We start from the raw sequence: 25,275 nt of genomic DNA, 5'->3' as shown, positions 1-25,275 counted from the left end.
AGCGGCGGTAGGGGCGAACGGAGGGAGGGGCTGGATTTATCGCTTTGGTTTGGTGATCTGCTGGGTGGTGTGTGGCGAGTGGGAGGGACGGTGGCGCGCCCGCAGATTCCCCCTCTATCACACTCGCCTTCTCTTTAGATCATCGTCATGGTGTAAACAAACAAGCTAAACTCCCGGAGATTTACAGTGCCCGGCGTCCGTGACTTCCTCTGCCGCGCTGTGAGATATTTCCGTACAGGCAGGCTAAGCTCTTTCCATTTTATACCTCAGCGGCTTTATAGCATCTTGAGGATTTTATTTTAAAGTGCCAGCAAACACTCCCTGCGCTCCCCGTTGGAAGTGAGCACGACGCTGCTATCTGCATTGTGCGGCGGGAAACTTCCTGTGTGTATTGATCCCTTGCTGAGAGCACTGTCCGTCATGGGGCTGCTTTGTCTGGCAGTCACTTCCATTTGACTTTGACTGACTGAGGGAGCCTGGTTTATTTGTAAAGGACAACAAGGATTTTCATTTATAATTCCGGCAGCGGGGACGGGTGCTAATGACAGAGCCCTGAATAATGAGGGCGCGGTATTCAAGGCAGGAAGGAGCGCGGCCGGGGTTGCCAAATGCGGCAGCCAGAGACGAGACGGACTGCAGGGAGCGCAGTCGGCGCCGGCACTCAGGGATCCACATCTGCAGCACGCCCTGTGTGACCCTGCACACCCAGAGAGATCCGCAGCACGCCCTGTGTGACCCTGGGCACCCGGAGAGAACTGCATCAGCAGCACGCCCTGTGCGACCCTGGGCACCCGGGGAGAGCCGCATCTGCAGCTCACCCTGTGTGACCCTCGGCACCCGGAGAGATCTGAAGCACGCCCTGTGTGACCCTGGACACCCGGAGAGATGACCGTTGAGGATGGCGCGCCCCTTACGGAGGTCAGACTGCCCATTTCACGTCCTAGAGAGAGGGGGCGAAAGGGAGAGGAGAAGTGGGAAAGTTTGAGATGTCGAAAATGAGTGAGAAAAGTGAACGAAAAGAGAGCGGAGGGCGAAAGAAGACAGGGAGAGAGGCAGTGAGGGACGGAGGCACAGAGGAGAGGAAGATAAGCTGAGCAGTGTAGGGGGTTGGGGGGTGGGGGTGTAGAGAGGCTTGGAAACGGAGACGGGGTATGTTTGTGTTTCGGGTGCACACGCGCGTGAGCGTTTGAGTCACTAGTTGTCTTTTCCGAAATTAATTTTTCAGTTGTCTTTCTTAAATACGCTGATATTCCCTTTCCGTTTGTCTGTTATCTCGGCATTGCTTTATTTTTGTTTTTAAAATGCTTTTGTTGTTGCAGTGAATCATTTTCTGTTTGTGTCATTTAGGGTGGGTCAGATGGGGTTCTAGGCGCCTCCAGGTCAGATTTTCACTTGGGTCGGAGCCTTTGATTTACTGCTTCCTTTCTGGGGTTTTATTGGTGTTGTCGGCTGCGCCGTCCTTTTCTTGTAATTATAATTCGGGAGAAGTAAAGTGAGCACGACCCCGAGTGCTGTGGAGTGGAGTGTGACGTCCAAGTTCAGGTCTGAAGGACGGAGTCAAAGCTTTAACAGCAGCAATATTCAAAGTGCCGCCATAACTACTGGAGTGAAGTGCTGTGTCTTTGGGGTTGGAGGGTTGTGCGGCGATGTCCATTCAGTGCCGCCTGTAACCACCAGTGCAAAGCTCTGTGGAGGTCCCGGGTATATCCCTTCAAAGTGCCACCCGTACCTACCGCTGTAAAGTGCAATGTAAAATGTAACTTGGAGAGGGTCTGGATGTTGAGTGTGACCTGAAGCTTTTATTCCCTGCATAGCAGACAAGTGGTGTCCAAAGTCTCGCTGCAAGAACTGTTTTTTGTTGCAGGTTTATAAAGCATGAACTCGACCTGAAGGTATCAGAGCGCTTTACATGAGCACCAGCTACATTACACAGTCAAGGACACATTCATTTTTTATACCTACAGGGAGAGTGAGTGTTTTGCCCAGAATCACAGGACGCTGTGCCAACGCTGAGACTCCAACACGGTTCTTCAGATTCAAAGTCGACAGTTTTGGCCATTAGGCTACCCCCCCCCCCCCCCCCTAAAAAAAATGAAGAGGGGAAATAAATAAGTGAAAGTGGAGCTGATAAAAAAGTTGGGGCGGTTAATCCTTAAATACATTCAGTAACCTATTAATAAATAGCAAAGTGCAGATGGGTGTGATCTCGAAATGCCACGGGAACGTTTAGGAGACTTTAGTCGAAAAAATGTCCTTTAAAGTGCAGTGGAAGGAAAGGGATTCCCTGCACTTCAGCTTCACAATATAAGTGTACCGCGTAATGTGTGCTAACGTGTTCATCCGAAGTGCAGCGGTGCTGTCTAGTATAGTATTTACGGTTGGAATGAGTTAAAGTGTAGGCGACATCTGTACACACAAAATGACCCGGGTATATGGATTTAAAGTCCAGTGATTGTGCACAAGCTTAAATTGAATTAGTGTGTGAATTTAAAGTGAAAATCAAATGAGTAATGTGCTTTGAACGTGCTGCAGGGTGTACGTTTAAATACGTTACTGAATAACGCGCAGCTGACATAGGTGCCCTTAAGTGCAGAAGGGTGTATTCGAGTAAAGTGCTATGAGAAGGGAGCCAGGTCCTCACCCAGAGGGACAGTGCGTCCATTTAAAGTGCAACAAATAATGTTTGAGGGTGCAGTATGTAAAGTGCAGCACTGGTGCATGATTTTCGAACGCAGCAGGCACCTCTTGTGCTCCGGTGATGTAGTAAAGTGCAATTGAGGAGTGCCGTAGGGGGTGTACAGTGCAGCGAGGGAGTACAAGAGTGTGCATTAATCGTGCAGCTAGCAGGGTTTCGTTTGCAGTGCAAGGGTCGTTGCTGACACGTCTCTGTAGGGCACATCAATTGTAGTAGTTGCAGGTCGTCGGAAGAGGATACATTGCGACGATTTTAGACTACCATATTTGAGGAAGCCTCATCTATGGTTTGTTTTTCAGGTGTGGTGTGAACCAAGATCTTCTCGTTCTAGTAATATCATATATTTCGCTCTTACTTATAGGGCGTTCAGGCAGCCCTCTTCACCCATTGGTCTGCTGTTGTGCCATTCACACTTCTCTTCTGCTCGCTGCTTTGAACCCCCTGGCCCAGCCCACTTCAGCCATTGGCTTACTGCATCCTGAGCGAGGGCAAAAGCAAACCCTGTCAAAATGAACACATCCACACGCAAAGTAGCACCCCCTCAGGGGCCACTTTGACACTGTTTGTTTCGAGAAAAAATGCGTGTTTATATTTTTTTAAAATATTAGTGAAGGCCTGGCAACTTCAACGGCGGCGTTTTATGCAATCGATGGCAATACAGAACAACTATTAACCAAACCCAAAGCCTGGAACCCAACGCTAGATGGATTGGCTTTGCTAATGTTTGCTTTCCTATGTTGCCCATTGTTTGCGAAGCTCCAGTTACACAGAAGTCCGAGAGAGATACTCTGCGCAGTTTCTAACCATTTCTAAACCTCCAGGCTTGTCCTCAGTCTCCCTCTGTGTGCAGTGAGTCCCTCCTGGCTTGTCCTCAGTCTCCCTCTGTGTGCAGTGAGTCCCTCCAGGCCTGTCCTCAGTCTCCCTCTGTGTGCAGTGAGTCCCTTCAGGCTTGTCCTCAGTCTCCCTCTGTGTGCAGTGAGTCCCTCCAGGCTTGTCCTCAGTCTCCCTTTGTGTGCAGTGAGTCCCTCCAGGCTTGTCTTCAGTCTCACTCTGTGTGCAGTGAGTCACCCCATGCTTGTCCTCAGTCTCCCTCTCTGTGCAGTGAGTCCCTCAAGACTTGTCCTCAGTCTCCCTCTGTGTGCAGTGAGTCCCTTCAGGCCTGTCCCCAGTCTCCCTCCCTGTGCAGGGAGTCCCTCCAGGCCTGAAATGAGACTCCGCCTTTGTGCAGCTAGCTCATGCAAGTGGGTTCTAGCCTGCACCAAAATAACAGATACAACTTGGTTTTGTTTTTTCTTGCCTTCTGCCTTTTGATTGTGCCTGTGCCTGTTCCCGCCCCCCCTCCCGCTGTCCGTGTCTCCGGCCCCACTTGTAAATGCTTGTTTTATTTTTGCAGTATATTTCCTTGGGAAAGCACATGTCTGTAGTTGCATTTGGGGAATGAATCTCTGAAACTGAGATCTGTTTTGAATTTGGGAAGTGCTTCTCTTAGAGACAGCAGCATAGTGTGGGCTGTGAGAGCTGTGTGGGCTGTGAGGGCTGTGTGGGCTGTGTGGGCTGTGAGGGCTGTGAGGGCTGTGAGGGCTGTGTGGGCTGTGTGGGCTGTGTGGGCTGTGAGAGCTGTGAGAGCTGTGTGGGCTGTGAGGGCTGTGTGGGCTGTGTGGGCTGTGTGGGCTGTGAGGGCTGTGAGGGCTGTGAGGGCTGTGAGAGCTGTGAGAGCTGTGAGAGCTGTGTGGGCTGTGAGAGCTGTGTGGGCTGTGAGAGCTGTGAGAGCTGTGTGGGCTGTGAGAGCTGTGTGGGCTGTGAGCGCTGTGAGGGCTGTGAGGGCTGTGAGGGCTGTGAACTGTTGGCAATGTAAATAACAATGCCATTTATTTATAAGTAAAAAAAAAATAAGAAATGTCATGAGCAATGCCAATAGCTCTAACTTTTCCAAAGGCGAAACCATTGCATTGTAAATGCTTGTTACTGTTTCCTGGCATGGTGGGTGTGAAGCGGGGAGGAGTGGCATGTTATTTCTTTTGTATGAGCATGATGCTGTTTCTCGTGCCTTGTTTCCTGTAAACGCAAACCGCTAATTTCAATTAGGGTCTAACCTAAAAGTTTTAATTTGATTAAATACATAGATAGTTCTGTGTTGCAAATTAGTCTTTACAATATTTGTAATTGTAATGTCTTGCTTTTTCGTGCTCTCCCGTGCACACACACACATATTTATTTATTTATTTTACCTCTACCAAACAGGGAATCCCCAATACTTCTGGGTGGTTGCTAACTCAGGCCCGTTGGCCTTTCTTCTCACTTTACCTGCACTTTGTAGTGTTGCTTAGCAAGCTGCATGTGCAAGTGCTTGATAATCAAGTGCTAGATACTTGTGTTTTTAGTGTCGAATTGCATGCTGTTGTATCACGACTGTGACATTTGGCCGCAAACACAAGTGCCTCATGTTTGTATATTTGCATTTGCATTTGTAAATGTATAGATAATATTTCTAACTTACTATCTATACATAAAATACACCTTTTTTATTAATTTCACGAAATTCTGTCCTGGTACCTTGCCAGGTGCATCCGTGTATCTTTTCAACAAATGGCTGCCTAGTCCGTTCTTTAAATGTCCTTCAGCCACCTTAGTTTGTGAAGTTATTGGTAACTAAGCTTTGATAACTAAATACGAATGTACTCAGGGATGCCGAAGATGCTGTATATGGGTGCTATGACTATGATGGCTACTGATTGCGGGTATAGTTTCCCCGTAGAGGTAGGGGAACTAGAGGATGAGGCGACAGAGGTGGTGGCGCCCCTAGGTGTAGATCTGTGCCCCCATCTAAATGTTCTGAATACAGAGTGATTGTTTCAGGTGGGCATTTTTATTTTGTTTGCTGTGGGTGTTTGCCCATCTTATGAGAGAGCCATGGGTATGGTGGTACAACACTAATCACCATATTTGCGAACATTACAACACTGATTCGGACGAATTTCTTGAGTGGACATGTTAATAAAACCCCGTTTTGCCATCACACAGCTGTCAACCGTACACCCCCTAACGGGTTCCTTTTGGTACATGAACATGATTTGGCCACGTGATGTTCGGCTTGACTCTCAAGGCTTAACTCCTGATTATGACCCGTTCAGAGCATTGCAATTCAAAATGAACACCGGCGTTAGTCTGTGGTTTCTTCCACGTCACAACCTGCATGTCCCTAGATTTGCTGGGCTTTTTCATCATTTCAATTGTTAGACTTGACCAGCCAACATTTAACTGTTTGCGGAGTCTCAAGATTTCTGAACTGTAAAAAGCTTCCAAACCAATGATTTTTGTATATTGACTCGTGCCCGGTAACCCCTTAAAGTTTTACAGAACACAAAACAAGCATTGACAAAGTCAAAAGGCTTGCAGACAGTGCAGGACCTAAAGATGAAGATAATGCTTGGTTCTTCTAGCTTCTTCTTTATATCTGGGGTCCCTCTGTAAATGTTTGGCGCTTTTTCCTCTTAGCGAGTGTCTATTAAGTGCTTCTGAGGAAGCATTCTACACAACCACTCATTTGCTCAGGCATACACAATTAGTATTGTAAACAGGGCCAGCTCATTACATCAGTGGACAGCTCACAGATCCAAGACCCTAGTGACTGGTTTCTCCAGGTTCAGACAACATAAATTTACAGCAGAAGACATCTCACTGCACTTTGCGGTTGTTCCTTGTAGACCTACCGAGCAATGATTTCCTCTAGTTATAGCAGTCACATTGACTAGCCACGGATGGTTAGCTCTCTGAAGGGTTGGATAGTGCCTTGCAGAAATGTAAACACATGAAGTCCTATGATGCTATCGGGCTGTGATTATTGTAGTGACTACATCTGTGCTCATCTTCATGCTGTCGCTCATCTTTCGAGTGACCAGATTCCCATCAGGCTCCTTAAGTGGGTGCCGCTCGAGGCTCTAATCAGAGGAGGAACTTTCGTCCCAAGGAGGCTGCAGTGGGGCTGACCAGTGCAAACGCGGAGGGCAGAGATTCCATCACCGGCGCAGCGGGACTGCGAGTCCCAGGCTCCTCAGCTGCTGCTGACACGCCGCACCTGGGACTCTTCCCGGCTGGCCGCGCCTCCCTCTGAGCAAGCTCTTAACCGCGCCTCGCGGCCCCCGCTTCGCGGGAGCAGCTCGAGGCTCTAATCAGAGGAGGAACTTTCGTCCCAAGGAGGCTGCAGTGGGGCTGACCAGTGCAAACGCGGAGGGCAGAGATTCCTTCACCGGCGCAGCGGGACTGCGAGTCCCAGGCTCCTCAGCGGCTGCTGACACGCCGCACCTGGGACTCTTCCCGGCTGGCCGCGCCTCCCTCTGAGCAAGCTCTTAACCGCGCCTCACGGCCCCCGCTTCGCGGGTGCCGCTCGAGGCTCTAATCAGAGGAGGAACTTTCGTCCCAAGGAGGCTGCAGTGGGGCTGACCAGTGCAAAGGCGGAGGGCAGAGATTCCATCACCGGCGCAGCGGGACTGCGAGTCCCAGGCTCCTCAGCGGCTGCTGACACGCCGCACCTGGGACTCTTCCCGGCTGGCCGCACCTCCCTCTGAGCAAGCTCTTAACCGCGCCTCGCGGCCCCCGCTTAGCGGGAGCCGCTCGAGGCTCTAATCAGAGGAGGAACTTTCGTCCCAAGGAGGCTGCAGTGGGGCTGACCAGTGCAAACGCGGAGGGCAGAGATTCCATCACCGGCGCAGCGGGACTGCGAGTCCCAGGCTCCTCAGCGGCTGCTGACACGCCGCACCTGGGACTCTTCCCGGCTGGCCGCGCCTCCCTCTGAGCAAGCTCTTAACCGCGCCTCGCGGCCCCCGCTTCGCGGGAGCCGCTCGAGGCTCTAATCAGAGGAGGAACTTTCGTCCCAAGGAGGCTGCAGTGGGGCTGACCAGTGCAAACGCGGAGGGCAGAGATTCCATCACCGGCGCAGCGGGACTGCGAGTCCCAGGCTCCTCAGCGGCTGCTGACACGCCGCACCTGGGACTCTTCCCAGCTGGCGGCGCCTCCCTCTGAGCAAGCTCTTAACCGCGCCTCGCGGCCCCCGCTTCGCGGGAGCCGCTCGAGGCTCTAATCAGAGGAGGAACTTTCGTCCCAAGGAGGCTGCAGTGGGGCTGACCAGTGCAAACGCGGAGGGCAGAGATTCCATCACCGGCGCAGCGGGACTGCGAGTCCCAGGCTCCTCAGCGGCTGCTGACACGCCGCACCTGGGACTCTTCCCGGCTGGCCGCGCCTCCCTCTGAGCAAGCTCTTAACCGCGCCTCGCGGCCCCCGCTTCGCGGGAGCCGCTCGAGGCTCTAATCAGAGGAGGAACTTTCGTCCCAAGGAGGCTGCAGTGGGGCTGACCAGTGCAAACGCGGAGGGCAGAGATTCCATCACCGGCGCAGCGGGACTGCGAGTCCCAGGCTCCTCAGCGGCTGCTGACACGCCGCACCTGGGACTCTTCCCGGCTGGCCACGCCTCCTAGCTCTAACCACCTACAACTTCAGTACCGCAGACGCACATCGCGGGACGCGCGCGGGCGGTCGCCGGGCTAAGCCCGGGCAAAGGGCGGGCCGTTCTAGGCCGTTAGAGGCCGGCAGAGACCGGACCGGGCCATCCCTCTAACGCCTACTCCGTTCAAGCACTACCATCTCCCTTGGTTGCGACCCTTGTTTACTTTAACATAATATGGCCTCCAGGATATCCAGGAGCAAGGCTGCTCAACAGTGCACAGGCACTTTGGAAAAATTCTTCCCTAAGGCCAGTGCTGTGGCCAACAAAGGACGTACTGTGCTAGAAAAACACCCTGAGGAGGATATAGGCAATCTGTCATTGGCCTGCCCGGATTCTTCATTTGATGCCAGCACACCATTACTTCTGGATGCCACCCACCTGTCGCTCTTGGATAGCATTGATCAGACTATCGAGTCAGTCTTACTACAATTGAGGACTCCGTCAACTCTCCAGAAGGATAGGGAGTCACTACGCCTCTCGGGGGTTGTAGGCCCCACCCCTAATATGGACTGTACGGACACCGAGTTGCAGGAGGTGGGTCAGGTTGTAGTGCCACCAGAACCCGCATGTAGTAGAGAGGATCAACCACTTAAAAGGAAGAGGCCAAGGAAGCTAATGGTTGCAAAGAGGTCTAGAGTGGATTCAACTATGCAAAACCTGGATGTTAATTCAGGCGTTTTAGTCTCACCTGGGGTTATCTCCCCGGGAAACAGGTCGGAACACTCTAGCCCCCCACCAGCCACATCTCTACCAGTGTGTTCAGGGCCATTCATATTTGGTGGGACCCCTCCTACCTCCACAGACTTGCTCATCGGCTCTCTCACGGACATTTTTAGAAATTTACTGAATCCCCTGTCTGAAAAATTGGACTCTATAGAGGCTAAACTGATGGCTATAGAAAATATTCATTAAAAAAATGGTCTTGGCACGGGGGTGAGTTCTAACGTACAGAGGGCCCCCAGGGAGATTGCTGGGAACAGTTGTCCGACCTCTGTAACGACTACCCAGGCTTCAAAATTGGCATCAATCCAGCCAGGGGATTCCACTAGCAATAATACTGTTTCGGCCCCCCAATCACTTCCATCGACATCCCAAATGACGAGGCCCCCTGTCCCTGCTCCTAGAAGGTCTAAGCAACTCGTACCTCCCCAGCTGACGAGAGAGGAGAGTTCAGTTAACTGCCATACTGGCCGCTCCAACAGCCCCAATGCTAGGCGCAGGATGGTCAATCTGCCCCCGGAGGCAGTGGTATACACTGCGATTATGGTAGGAGTGCCTGAGCTCACCGGGGATGTAAGGGAGCCGCAGGACTCGCTACGTAATAAGGTAATTAGTTGGCTCAATATCAACAGGCCCCTTCCACCTAATCTAAAAGGGGATGTTTTGATGGTCAGAAGGGTTCCTTGGATTGGATCTACTCCTAAGAATAGAGTGGGGGACTGTATAATTGTTAGTTTCAAAAGCCCACATGTCGCCCCATATATCTGTAACTGGCTTGGGGCTGACAAAACCTCTATTGAATTAGTGTCCCTTTCACATTTTTATCCAAATGCTTGTAACCCTGTTGCAGGGAGGGGACAGGGCTGGACTAAAGTGGGCTTTGCAGTGGATGGCTCACGATATAGGCCCAAGTACAGCGAATTCCCCACTCATGGTAATTTTATCCACCCGAACAGATTTTCCTGCCTTGATCAGGTGGATTGACCACAAAAGGGTGAAACTCAGCAATCCCTAGAAAGATCTGTTACTGGGGTGGTAGGCAGGGGGGAAGTGAGAGAAGCTCAGGTGACTGACAACAAGGTGCAGGTTCTTGCTAAAGAGGGAAGGGCTCCGCCTAGATGCATCAGGGGCCGAGCAGAGTTACCACTTAATACCCCGATTGGCATAGGTTCATCTCCAGTAGAAGTGGCTGTACCTCCTCCTACTCTGACCAACACAATTGTCCCGGGAGATCCTAATCTTCCCCTAGCTACCGCTTTAATTTCATCTAGCGGGGCAGGTCCACCCCCACAAGCTCCAGGGTTGAGAATTCTCTCCTGGAATGTGGCGGGGATCGTGAATAAGGTAGATACACCAGATTGGGATCTCCTGTTAAATGGTAGCGAAATCTTCCTTTTCCAGGAGACGTGGGCGAGGGAACCCCAGAGCAAAAGGGGGTTCGAGATTTTTGAGATACCTGCAAAGTGGAACGGGAGGGGGAGGCCCTCGGGTGGCTTGGCGATTTGGGTAGCGAGTCACATTGGGTGCCAGGCGGAAAAGATGGACACACTTTCGCAGGATATCCAGTGTGTGTTGCTTAGATGGCCCGGCAGTCCACCGTGGGCCATTATCAACGTTTACTCGCGCCCAGTCGCTCCGCCCAATGAATCCCCCACATTGGATGAATTGTCATCCTTTCTAGGTCAACTGCCAGGTGACCACAAGATAGTGATGGGAGGGGACTTCAACTGTCATTTCGAACCCCTAGAAGGACTAAAGGAGGGTGCTCTCACCGAAGAGGATGACTACTGGGGAGTCCCACCCTCGTCTTCACCCCACCCTAAAGCTTGGTCCCCACTGGCAGTACAGCTTATGTCCCTTACCTTGAACTTCGCAGTGAGGGCTTGTAATGGGCGTACTCCGTCCGATACCCCCTCATTGTGTACTTTCAATAGAAAGGACCATGAGTCCAGGCTGGATTATATATTATTAGATATTACCATGTGGCCTAAAGTTTACGATTTCAGGGTGCTACTAAGGACAGATAGTGACCACAATGCCCTTCAACTGGAGATTCAGCATCCTGTACTTCTAGAAGGGTTGCCCACTATTCCCTGCAGCGACGACCAGGGGGACTTGCTTCTCTCCTTAAACAGGCGCCGCGTTAAATGGGGAAAGTTCCTTAACACAGAAGATGCTATAAATAAGTTATATGACTTAGCACTCCCTAGGTTTAAGGAAGTGGATGATCTCATAAACCAACCTAGACCCATTGATTACAATGAGAGACTAGCTAACATTCACGATGAGCTAGTGAGGGGCCTTGCTGAGGTTTTTTACCCGGTGATACCGTCACGAAGGAAAAAGACTCGTACCTCGACCTGGTATAATTCCTCCTGCAGGAAACTCAAGTCCGAGCTAATTGCTACCATCAAAGAGGGCTCTAACAAGGCCAAAGTTGCAGATCTTAGGAGGGAGTATAAGGCAGCAATGGTTAACGCAAGGGCGGACTGGGACTGGAATCATTGGCATGAGCTGTCTGAAGCTTTAAATGCTAAAGATTCTAGGAAATTTTGGGCCCTGGTAAATACTGGGACGGGGGAACTCAAATCCGCAGTGGAGCCTAACATCGCCTCCTCTGTTTGGGAGACCCATTTTGGGACGCTCTACCAAGATACTATTCTACTAGCCAATGGAGTGGCGGCTGAGCCCCCCGTCTCCCCGGAAGTGGGCCTGGAATTTTCTCTAGGTGAGGTGGTGATTGCATTGGAGCGCTTAGCGCTGGGAAAGGCTCCAGGGTTGGATAAGTTACCAGGGGACCTTTTTAGACATCACCCCAAAATCTGGGGCCCGTACCTTCTTATTCTTTTCAATGCCATCTTAGGAGGTATGGAGGTCCCCTGTTCTTGGCTGGGGGCAGAGATTGTGCCGATATACAAGAAGGGGTCTCCTCTGCTCCCGGACAATTATAGGCCGATTAGCCTTATAGATGTCTCCCAAAAGCTCTTCGCGCACCTCATCCTGAACCATCTGTTAGACTGGATGGAGGCCAATGACATCTTGAGCCCCCTACAGGCTGGCTTCAGAAAGAACACGTCGACCATGGACCAGATTTTCCGCCTCGTCCTCCTTTACTGGAAGACGGTGACCCTGGAGGGGGGAAGGCTGTACATGGTCTTCGTGGATCTGAGGTCAGCCTTTGATCTAGTCCCGCGCAAGAAACTCTGGGAGGTCCTGGAAAAGTTAGGAGTACCCCCCCAGATACTTAGTATCATAATCAGGCTGCACGAGAACAACTATGCGCAGGTTAGGTGTGGCAGGGATGGCAAACTCTCGTCCAGGTTCCCGGTCCGTAGAGGGGTGAGACAGGGCTGTGTTTTGGCCCCTACCCTGTTCTGTCTCTTTATTAATAGCGTTATATTCCATCTAGAAAACGTCAAGGACAATGATGCCCCACATTTGGCAGGCAGGAGGGTTCCGGCAATTATGTTTGCCGATGATACCCTCCTGCTTTCCAAATCCCCCATGGGGATCCAGAGGATTCTGGATGGATTTGGTCTTTTCTGTAGTCAACATGGGTTGGAGGTGAATGCGGAGAAGACCAAGTTCATGATATTTAACCCTCCAAATAAAGCCAGGCCCAATCCCACCCTGGGCACTGCCAGCCTTGAGAGGGTTACTACCTTTACATATTTGGGGGTAACACTACAGGAAAATCTCACATGGGACCGACAGATAGTAAGATCAAGGCTTAAATTATCCCAGTTGTCGGGCGCAATCTTGAAGGTGGCTAACACCTCCACTTTCAAGCCTATAAGCCCGGCGCTCGAAACCTATCGGACTCAAGCCAAGGCAGCGGCCATGTACGGGAGTGAGCTATGGGGGTTCAAGGTGGGCCAAGATTTGGCGAGAGTGGAAAATAATTTCCTCAGATGTCTATTGGCTCTTCCACGAGGCACACCACTCCTGCCGCTGAGATTAGATATGGGTCTCCCTTCTATTGCTGAGGAGCTTGCATCAAAGCCAGTGAAGTATTGGCACAGGCTCTGGTCCACAAATGAATTACACCATTATAGGGAGGATCTTATTCATATCATGAGCATGAATCGGAGTAGCAAAATCCCATGGCTCGCTTTCGTAAAAAGTGAACTGTTTGAGATGAATTTATCTGAGCTATGGGAGGATCCCGCGTTGGGCTGCCAAAGGGTATCACGTAAAGGCCTGATCCAAATTTACAAAGACAAGAGTCTCTCATTCTTGATGAATGCTCAAAATAGCGGTACCCTTACTGTGCGATTTTTGGAATCCAAGAATTCTTATGTATTTGAACCTTTTATGGATTTTATTTTCCCCATTCTTGAGAGGAAATTGTTTGTACAATGGAGGTTAGGCACACTCCACACTAAAAAATTTACCCACAGATGGACAAAGGGGGGTGATAAAATGTGCCCATGTTGTAACATCCATGAGGAAGATGACCTCCATATTATGTTTGTGTGCCCTGCCTATTACAGACCTAGAAAATACTGGATAGCCCCGCTCTGCAGGAACTTGGGGTTCAGAAATTACTCACAAGCATATAGAGTAATGAAAACCAATACTCTGGGCCACATTGTGTTCGCTATATCCAAATTTCTAATGGCAGTATGGCTAATCAGGAAAAAAAAGCCTCTTAAACTGTGGACATTGTCATGATACTTTTTATTCTCCTCGAAGGACAAGTAGGGAATTCCTATTTATACTGTATTGTATTTTTATTTATTATTATGTATTTTATAACGTATAATGTATCTTTTATGGTCTATATGGCCGAAATAAAGAATTTTTGGATTGGATTGGATTGGTTGGAGTTCTTTGGATCAGATGGAGCACTGAGAACTGGATGATCGAATGATCACGTACTGACCTGCTGGGCCAGGCTGCAGCTATTGGTACTAAGCCTGGAGACCTCACTATGGGATCCAAGTGCATTTCTCTCAGTGAACGGACAGTGGGCACATTTGGGCTAGTAGCACCATGTAGGGCGTCATATTGACTTGTGTCTTCAAACTCGGGCCCAACTGCAATCTTCCGTATTGTGATCCGCGTGACGCTTCATTAAGTCTTTTTAGATATGTCCTTCATTAAAGTCTGGCATTGCCTACCACCAGTATCGCCAGACTCTGGTAGCACTACATTTTCACTAAATACTAATAAGATACCAAAGGCAAGACCTATTGGCTATGACAATGCTTGTTTTACTTTGAACTGCATCTCTGCTTTCTCCTCTAGTCGTTTTCAAGCGTCTTGATCACTTACTGTGCACATACTAGATCTATGTTCCAAAGCTCAAATGATCCTGCTCCATCAGCATTCTCCCTTGTCCAGCTTCGTTACACGTTTCCTCACACTTCCTGGTCTTCTGTTGTTACGCCTGACAGTGAAGCTGCTCCAGACTGCCTGTTCAACACCATCTGCATCAGCACTCAATTCAGCCGGCATAACTTGCCAGACCTCAGTTGCGGCAACACAATGTGGGTCACTTTGTTGACTGCATCTTACATACTCTTGTAGTACACTTAAACTTTTGAAACTCGTTCCTGTGTTATGGCTTACCAGTGCTATCTTCTGATGCCTTGAAGGAACTGCACTTGCTCTTCAATTTCTTGTGTCGACCACTGTAACCTGTGTATATCAAGCAGTGATTTGCACACTGTGTTTCACTAATTCAGCTATGACAGTTTATTACAGTAACTACTGTCTACAAGCCTCTAAATTATAAGCGAGAGCAGATTTATGAGCGATTTCCGCACTACAATTTATGTCACTTATGCTTTTTGAACAACTCCAGGTTACATTTATAAATATCTGTGATTTAAACAACGCTTTGTTAACTCATCAGCGGACTCACAAAATGCCGTCATCTTCCTTTATTTTCGACATGCAAAATGTAACACCTCTGACAGCTTTTCTTCAACACGCTGGCAACACTCCAATTACATGGAACAAGTGGATTACATAATTTAGTGCATATCTAGGTGCCATATATAGCATAAGGTTAAAACCAAACAGAAAATAACTAGAGAAGTATTCTGAGGGACAGAAAAGTCATGTGATTTAGCACCATACACTTGTTACACACATGTAAGGTCCAGATAAACCCGTGAATGCTTTTGTTACACCATTAAAAATTCTGGAATCAAAATGTGAATTTGACAGTTTCTCTTCTCGGCTCATTTGTGAATGATTTGTTATGAGGCGCACTTCTAGGAAAGTGCAAGAGGGGCATTTATCAAATACATCTGTAAACACAGTACTAGATAAAGCTTCACATGGGGATGCCAAATAGGTGGACTTCTACTTCGTGTTGTCTACGCAAGTTACTTTATTGCGAATGCAGTCACTCAAAGTAGGAAAAGTAGAGATCAACAGACATGTTGTAGACATCAATCTCAAGTAGTTACACCTAAAGAAACCTTTAAATAAAGATGTAAGGGGCACTTCATGTTTTGAAATCAATTTACCTGCCCATTTAACCAATTCAAAAGTTTATCCAGTAACTAGGCAGATTTGCAGGAAATACAGTAAAGAAGGTCAATAAAGCAAAGTGTGTGTGTGTGTGTGTGTGTGCGTGTGTGTGTGTGTGTGTGTGTGTGTGTGTGTGTGTGTACGCGTGTGTATGTACATGCACGTACTGTTGGTGTCAATTATATTATGAATGATTAAATCAGAGTTGGTGATGTTGATCTATGTGAAGGAGTGAATGCACTGTTCATGTGGTTCACATACATAATGAAACTGTTCTCAAGAAAGTCAAAGACCCCAAACCTTTTTTTTATAATTGATGATAAATACCTTGATTTCCTTGTTGATTCTTGAGCTAGACTCACTATTGTCCTAGCTGAAAATGATGAGCAGCATTGGCCCTATAAATTTCCTTTGCCAATCGATGTCTCCACTGTGGCGTTTGAAGGCAGAAAGAACAATCTATTGGAGTACTTTAAGGAGTCCATTTATTTATTTAATTTATAAAGTTTTATATAGCGTGAACAAGATCCCGAAGGATATCAGAACGCTTTACAAAAGGATGAAAGGAAGGATATAAATGCAATATCGACATCAAATAGGAATACAAAATAGGAATAATCGCATAATTACAAGACATATTAATCAATGAGAGTAATACAATAAACAGGTATATAGCGGACTACGAAGGAGGGCACACTATGAAGTAAAGAACAGCTGCATCAAATGATGGTACAATGATTGTAGGATCAGTAATTTTGAGCAGCATTACCTTTACAGGCTGACCATCAACTGAAAAGTCTATGTACCCAAAAGTAAATAATGTTCCTAGGTAATGGCATCAGGCAGATTTCTAAATGCTATTAAGACCTGGAGAGACAATACATGTTTCTTTAATAGAGGGCAATGTCATTGATGTTTGGATGAGTGGTTGTAAATGTACAGGAATTTATATAGCGCAAATCACCAAGCGGTTTCTAAGCGCTTGCTTAGGGAACCCGTCCTGGTATTCCCCTGTGAGATAATCCCGGCAGGGTATCCGCAAGGTGAAAGCCAGGCATCCCGCCGCGAGGGGCCGTTGTGGAGATTAAGCAAGCTATTGCCCAGAGTTGCAGAGTGTGAACCCGTGAATCGAGTAGGCACCGGAGCGAGAATTGTCGAGTCCATGGACATTTTAGGACTCAAGACCCCGCCGAGCCGGGAATTGAACCCTGGTCCCTCGCTGACCTCTGCTTCCAGGTCTGCCTCCTCTAACCAGTGAGCCACACTTCTCAAGAATGAAATCAGTGGTTACACCTAAACCATCAAGACTAAAAAAAAATCACTCCCCTGTAAAGGACAAACAACAAAATGTTTCGAACAGCAATTTAAATAATCTTGAGAGACAAACTCATGATATACTGAGGCAGGTAATTATTGAACCCGATTGCTGCTACTTTATGGCTATCGGCTATAGTCCTTTCACTAAAACATCAGGGGGATTTTGTTTGTGCATAAACCTCTGAAGTCCCAATAGGGATGCTTGGATTAAAAACTACTCTTTACCAAGAACTGAAGATATTACTGCTGAGGTTGGTCAGGCTATAATTAGGAGCAGGGTTGTGTCAGACCCTATGTCGCATCATGTCACTGCCTTGGTCACACCTGATGATATGTACCAATTCTGCTGGATGCCCTTTGTCCTGGCATTCGCAAGATCCATTTTTCAACGAGTCATTTCAGAAATATTTACAATTATTAAAAGTACTGCTTTGCTCCAGGATGATATTTTGATTTTCGAAATTATATTTAACAACATAACAAAATGGTGGAAAGCATGTCGCAGATTTTGAGTGAGAGAGAGGTAACAATGGGAAAAGATAAGTGTGTATTCAAAACCAATGCAATTGTTGCTTGGGCCATGGCTTAACTGGATGGGTTTTGAAATTCAAATTGAGTTTGATTGAGTGTATTACAAAAGCACCTTCAGATGCTGTTAAAGATAAGTTGTGCTTAACCCTTGGTCTTTGTAAGTATTACATGTGGTTCATAACAGAGTTTGACAATTTTTCGGAGAATTTCAGAATGCTTTTGACAAAGAATCAAGTAATGATCTCTGAAGTACATGCTTTACAATCCTTTCATTGAAGGTCACACAAGCTGCTGCCACGGCTGATGCGAATATGTATTCTTTTTTTGCGGTTTTGAGTTCGTTTGAAAACAAGAAAGCAATTGACTTGGAATTTGCTTCTAGTGCCTTAAGACCTTTAGAACGCTGGTATTTTGTCACTGGAAAAGAGATGGTGGCCTGTGTTTGGAGTGTTTAAAGATCTGAGCTTACCTTCAGGGGCAACTGTTTATATTAATAACAGATCACCAGCCATTGTTTGACCTACTTTCAGGGTACTAAATGAAGAAAACAATTGCACGGTTAGCAAGGCTAACTACAAATCTACTTGAATTAAATTTTAGGAGCAACTCTGTTTTTGTTAAATGTTTCGAGGAATTTTAGAACTCAGTAGTATTTGTTGAAAACAACAGCATGATTGATTAGATTCAATGGTTTGGGGTGTGAAAAGTGCTTATACGTGCAAAAATTATGTTTGATGAAAGTTTTGTTGGGGGGTCGGGGGGGGACTAGTTTGGCTTTGAGTCCACGGTGGGTACGTTCAGTGGAGAAAGAGAACACATTGATTAAGCTGTGGCTCAAAGCCAAATCAATGAGGATAGTCATGCACCTAGGTTGTCTGTGAAGTGAATGTTAGGGTGAGAGTTGTGTGTGGCATGTTGGTGATTGGACAAAAGTCAAAGATGCTTACGAAATGCATGTTAAAATACCATGGCCAAGCTAATGTGCAGGAGGTTTGGGGTTAAAACTGTCAGGATCCATAATAGCTAATGGGGGCACATTAAACAGTTAGCAAAATTTGAGAACTTGACCCAAATATGCAGGAACAAAGCACTTCTCAACCACATGGAATTCTGTCTATGAACCATAGTTGCCAGGCAAGATATTAGATTCATCGTATCACATTTATGTTGGTTAATTTCATGAAGTACTCTATGTTGCACAATAATGTTTATGATGTCAATGGTTCAAACTCCAAGTTGATGTGATTTCCTGCCTTTATTTTCTTCAATGTATCTTTCTCATGGAGGAGGCATGTGGGGACCGTGTGGTGTTCCATAATGTCACCGTACCATGAACTCCACATGTAGAATGTGGACGGATTGTTGTAAAGCTAGTTTCTGGCTGGCAGGTCTGGTGTTTGGTTCTCCTTGCTTTGCCACAATACATCCAAATCCAGTGAGACTCCTGGGCCTTCACTGCTGTGAATTCTGCACACCATAATGTTCCTAGGGTAATGAATATATACCATGCTGAGAGGTTTAGTGCACAGTACAAACACCTCTGGCATGAGTTGGATTATTTGTTGGCTCAGAAAAATCTTAGTGAAGCTCTTAAATGAAACCTTGGTAAAAGTACTTCTGAGTCAAATAATGATTACTATATAATATGACAAACCCAACCATTGCATTCACTGAATCCCAGCAAGCATCCCAAGTAAAAAAAAAAATCTATAACGCTGTCACGATTCTCAAAATATGTCATGTGCTCTGAGAACTTTCTATGAAAAGATCCAGGAGAACCAACGTGATGCATCACAGGCAATAATGAGACATGGATATCTAGAAATAAAGAATAGGGGAGAAATAAAACTGCAGCTTATCTGCAAAATCCAATGTGCAAGGTTTTCATAAAAATACATTTTGTACTACGAATACATTTGCAGAAAAAGGTTTTAAAAAGCATCGGCAAAGCCAACTGGTCTTGTATGAATGCAAAAAATGGTACAATAATGCATTTACATGCAAGATGGCAGACATCAATCTTGGAGCAGTAAATTTAAAATAAATTGTGTGGAACTGCATGAAAAAGAAGAGAGGCCCGGTTGTAAATTGCAGCTGCAGGGCCATCTACAGGAATGCTTTTATAACAAAACACATGAATGGGTGGGGCAGGAGAGCAACAAAGAAGCGGGTGGGGAGGACAAGTTGATGCCACTGAGTGGGGAGAGTTGCCAGGTTGGGGTGGGGGGTTTGCATGGTAGGCTAATGGGGTGGGTGCCAGGAGCAACAGAGCAGGAGGGGTGGTTTTAATTTTTTTTATCCAGACAAAGAAGGGCAGGTGAAGCAAGGGAACAACTACAATGGCAGGGGGGAAAGCTACACAGAGAGCAAGATGGGAACTGAGATTGAAGCAGCACACATGGGAGACAACAAGGTAACACATGGACTCTCAGGGTGCTGAAAGAAATAAAAAAGTTATTCCCTGCGTGCAAGCAGGAGAAAGACACAAGGCATCCATTCAGAACACACCATGGAAGAATCACACCAAAGAAAGAATAGGGAGGGGGAAAACCCCATCAAATACGAAGCGGAGAAATTAATTATACAAAGAGGGCATCCAATCGAGAGGAAGGGCGCCGCAGCCGGCTGGGGAAACTGAAAGAAGCCCTGGCGAAAATGATCAAACCAACGCCACTCCCGTTATCTCCCCGCACAATCTCTCTTCCCATCCATCTATTTTCCCTCCATCCATCTATCCCCCCTCTCTCTGTTGAAGCCTCCATTTGCCTCCTGCAATTAATCTTTTGTGATGCAGCAAAAGTAAACAGAATGCAGAATGCGTCTTTTTATTTCTACAATTTTTTTCTTTCAACGCTCCAGGTGAAAAGGTGCACATAATTAGCACACAAGCCATTAAACCTTTGCCTCTCGGCAGCTCAGCGGGTTAGGTACTCGCTGCGGACATCTGTTGGGACCTGCAAATCCCAGCAAGGACAACCTGTCATCCTTCAGAAATCAAGAACATGAGTATCTTTAAATTGGTAAACAGAGCCATCTGCTACTTACAGCGCTTAGAAACGGTAACATCTGCGGTATGAAGCACACCCTGCAAAATGAAAAGATGCCAATATGATGTTCCTGGACAGCATCAATGCTGCCAGGAGGCGGCGTACAACCCCTTGGGACCCACTGTAGTCATCGGAGTAATCGGCCATGAGGCCCATTTCACTGATGACTGCCAAAGACTACACTGAGGTGGGTGAGAATAAAGCCAACAGCTTGCCACGTGCTCTTTGATCAGCAGACAGGTGCCGTCATTGCATGAACCTGGAAACATTCTACTTAATTATTACTTCAAGCTTTTGAATGAACACAGACCAAAAAATCCTCAAAAAAGCCCCAGATCACCTGTCTGCGCAACGCATATATTTATACTGAAACAAAGCCAAGAGGCACCAAAAATATGACATACCTGACCCAGGCTCTCATTATGAGTAGGTACTTAATTGTGTTCGTAATAGCAATTACCAGTCCAATAGGAATTATATTAGAAGGAACGACGAATATCCATTTACTTTCACTCCGAGAGGCCAAAAGAATGAATTAATGGGGTAATCTGACATGGAAGTACCAATTCCCTTGGCAAATACTCACTTCTCAGTGTACCCTGAGGTTCCAACCTATAAGAGGTTGGATTTTCTCCACCCCCTAGAGCTGCAGATACATTTTGTATTGGTAACTCTAGGGATGGGAAACACCAGTCCACCTCCTGATCCACTGGTGATGAGGGCTTAAGCGGCAGAGTTTAACCCACACTCCCAAATCTGGAATAAGGTAGCCAACAACAGCTCCAACTCACAGTTGTAGAAGAGGGGGGATTCCCCAAGAGAGAAACCGGTCTAGTCAAAATCACAACTCTAGCATTGCCAAACAAGCACAGATCCTGTGAGGCCTACCCTAAAGTGAAGGCCACAGGGGCCGATATAATTAACTCTGCACCGTGTGTAGGCTGGGGAGTCATTCTTAGAACAGGTCAGTTTTCCTGTAAATTAAGGAATGGCCACCCGACCTCTGTAATGCAGGATTAGCCTTTGATACTGATACATGATTCCTTTATGTTTATGAGCCCAAAAAGCTGCCCGGTGGTTGCCTCTTTCAGTTGTAGGTTGCATTTTCTTATTCGCAATTCCTACTCACTTCTGGATCACTGTAACAAACGTGTATATGTTGCTGGAGTAGCTGACCTTAGTTCCTTTTCCATTATTATTAGTAGCTAGCAACAATGACGTCTTATTACTCTAGAAAGCCACTTTTAGGGTTCATTAAAGGAGAAATTAAAGCGATGCGAACTTACTTGATCTTTAATAGAACTTAATAGATTTTCCGATCATTATCCTTTAGGAAAATCTGAACTCTGTGCAAACATGTCCTCTATCAGCCACTCGAAGACATCCCTTTGCAATGCTTAGGAGGAGAATGCAAATGCGTTGAGGAAGGTGGATCTCTTTGTGTCCACAAATGTGGAACCCTGGTTCTCTAAACTGGACCTGACCCTACAGTGAATGATTCAAACAAAATGCCAATGGATGGATGCACACAATGCTGCCTGGTTTAAAATGTGCAGTCTGTGAAACTCAGCACTATTCGCTGGGCTTCGTGTCTGAGCATGCCCAGGGATTCTGCAAATGGCTGCCATCGCCTGCTGCAACGTTTCGCTTGAGCGCTTTAGTCAAGACACATCATCAACTTGCCCTGCTGAAGGGCACAGATTATTGATGTTTCGCCTCATTTAACGCTTGTCTGCAAAACCACGTTACCTTGCAAATGCAAAATAAGGATGCTGGAAATGAATATAAACCTTGTTAACAAAAATGCTAAGGTAGTCTGATAAAGAAAATAGTGGCAAATAGGGTTCTTATGTAAATACCTGTAAAAATGTAGGTTAAGATTCCCTGAAATGAAGCACATTGGACAAATATTACTGACGTCATAGAAATGTTTGACATCTCTAGATGGTAACAAATCCCAGAAACAGAGGGACATGGTGAACTTATGAACCACCTCATGATTTAGGAAACCAAATGTATGTAAACCGGTCGTTAGTTCAATTCCAGTGTTAACGTCTAGGTTTACATAACCAATCGAGAAGTCAGGCTTTGTAGTACTGAGCATCATGGATGTCAATTGACCAAAATGTGACACTTCCGTGTAGCGGAAGGGACATCACACGCGCAAGACGTACAACGTAGGAGTTATCTAAGAAGAAGGAGGGCAAGGGCGAGAAAGGAGAGCTGCCATGGCGAGGAGGAGGCAGCCACGGCAGGTAAGTGCCTTTTTTAATTACTTTATAATTTCTTCAGGAGTTCCACAGAGTTGTTTTCCTACTCCGTGGAACTTTGCGTAGAGGCACTACGCCTGCTCCGCCCACCCTTAGTGAGCACCACAAGCACAGTGTCCAATACTGTGTTCACATCAACATTAATTGACAAGTAGGAAGAAAAGAGAGAGAACAAAACTATAAATACAAAGCCTGTTGAAATAAGTTGAAGTTTTTTTCTATATATTTTACTTTACAAGAAAAAACATATAATCAATAATTACTTCTTGGGTGCTCAACAAGTGCTCATAGGAGTGCATAAGTGTGGTATGTAGAGAAAAAGAAAGAAAAATTAATCTAGAAATGTACAGAAAGTCCCTAACCACAGTAGCGAGGAGCGTGCTACTTAAATAAGCCTGTCAGGGAAACATCTTTCAAGAATTCACGGTATATCCATATAAAGCAAACACATATGGCTGGGTCTAAACTGCGGTGGCTTAGTGAGCAGAAGAACGATGATGGATTAAACCCAAATCTGTGACTGGGGGTGAGTGTCTGAAAAGTTTCACCACTCCGTCCATCATCTTATTGTGTTTGCTATCCATATAAAGACAGGTGGATGATGAATCGAAACACATCCGTCACTGGGATAGTAAGAACCTAATCCAGGCTTGTCTAAATTCGTCAACGTTTCAACCCAGATGATCAATATGGCAACTTTAGACCTAAATGGCGGGTCTTCTTTAGGACGGAAAATACAATGGAGTGTTTGCAGCCTTCAGTGGTGTTGTGGGACTCCGTGCAAGGCAAGATGCACATGGTGGACCAATGGGCTCCTCATCCAGTTGTGGTTGTAGGAGGAAGGTTTTGTGTAATATAGTCAATATAGGAAGGTACCACCTAAACAATAAGAAACTGGTGCGAAGATAGGGGAGCCAGGGCCCAGAATTAATTGGATGGGTCACTGACTTCGTAATGCACAGTAGGAAACCACTAATTGAGGGAATCAAAGGGGGTTGTTGGAAACAATGCATCCAAGTTTTCAATGCTCTTCACTCAGGGGAAACTCAGCTACTGGATTGGATAAGGAGCCAATTGGCCCTCTGCTTGCATCTGGCTATGCGCAGAGTCCCACAACGCCACAGCAGGTTGCCCATGCTCCTTTTTATTTTCCGTCCTGAAGACGACCCGCCATTTAAGTCTATAGTTGCCACATTGATCATCTGGGTCGAAACGTCAACAAATTTAGACAAGCCCGGATAAGGTTCTTACCATCCCAATGAAGGATGTGTTTCGATTCATTGGACACTTGTCTTTAGAGGGATATACCATGAATTGTTGAAAGATTTTTCACTGAGAGGCTTATCGCAGTAGCACGTTCCTCGCCACTGTCATTAATGGTTTTCTGTAGATTACTAGATTAATTTTTTTTCCTTTTCTCTCCACTCCACACTTGCACACTCCTAGGAGCACTTTTCTTATGCACCCTATGGAGCAACCAGGAAGTACTTATTAATTGTATGTTTTTCTTGTAATGTAAAATATATATAAAGAAACTTGAATTTATTTTATGGGCATGGAATTTATTATTTTGTTCTCTCTCTCTTTTTCCTACATTTCAATTAATGTTGATGTGAACACGGTATTGGGCACTGTATTTGTGGCCCTCATCTTGCCAATACGACCATTTGTTGTGTCTATCAGATTGTACCCAGGTACTTTGGCCTTTATGGATTACCCCATTAGTTTGTAATGTCGTATTAAGCTTGGACACAGTCATTTCATCGTTCCCTCTAATACAATCAGTGACTGAGCAAAGTCCACACTTTCTGGATACTTACTATTTTGCTATATTTAACTATAACCTATTTACAAGCAGTCTACAGCTCTCAGATGCCACGGTAGTAAAACCTTTACATCATTTTTACCCTTTACCAGCTGCTTCTTTTCTTGTCTTCAGTGAGACTTAAAGGAGAGTAGGCTTTTCCCTTATATTTTTTGCCTCCTTGTCATTACGGAATCCTTCTTTGGATTTCCATGGTTTATTAGACACTTTCATTTAATCCCACTGCAGACCTGGCCACTGACAGGGTTTCAAATGCAGGTGATTTGCTTTATTCATCCTCCAGTTTCTTAGAGGGTCCTTCATGCTCAAGTTTACTTTCCAGGTGAGTATTTTCTAGCACTCCAAGTTGAGATCTCTATTAAAACAGATGTATCCCTGAACCTAGTGGTGGGTCTGAATTTCTTTTATCAAGTCATTGGAGTTGTGGACCTCTACTTAGTCACACACTACATCCCACTGCAGATACACCACCTCCTTCCTTTTCACAAGGTCCTAAAGACACAGTTATCTGAGTAGCTTTTTGGCTGCTGTCTGACAGCACTTAGTAGCCTACTCTGGATTTAGTGCTTTATAAAGACTCTATGATGATGAAGGCTGATGATGGCCCCTGTACAATAGAGAATCCCTGGACAATAAGGAGCCCAGTCCAAATAACCTAATTGTCAGGACTCTTCTAAAGCGCAGGTCTTGTGAACTCAGACCTCATATTCGGGTACACTGCGTTCCATAGGGTAGGGTCATGTACTCCGCAGGACCTGCCACCAAGTGTCTGGCATCTGAAAACATGACCAGTGATTTTGTTTGACAGGAAACTTGTGGCTCGAATGAATGTCCTCACAATGTTAACTTGGGGATGCTAGTGGGATCTAAAGTGGTTAACCCCCT

At 46.5% G+C, this 25,275-nt stretch overlaps 1 protein-coding gene across 1 annotated transcript in view; it reads right to left on the bottom strand.

The window, feature by feature from the left end:
* Window positions 1–25,275, bottom strand: part of THADA (THADA armadillo repeat containing) — a 1,377,633-nt gene that overhangs the window by 303,623 nt on the left and 1,048,735 nt on the right. The gene's annotated exons all lie outside the window — the stretch shown is intronic.

This window comes from Lissotriton helveticus, chromosome 6 (assembly GCF_964261635.1).
Source record: "Lissotriton helveticus chromosome 6, aLisHel1.1, whole genome shotgun sequence".
NCBI classification, from domain to species: domain Eukaryota; kingdom Metazoa; phylum Chordata; class Amphibia; order Caudata; family Salamandridae; genus Lissotriton; species Lissotriton helveticus.
The sequence above is the reverse complement of the archived record's forward strand: the minus strand, read 5'-3'. Positions and strand labels throughout refer to the sequence as shown.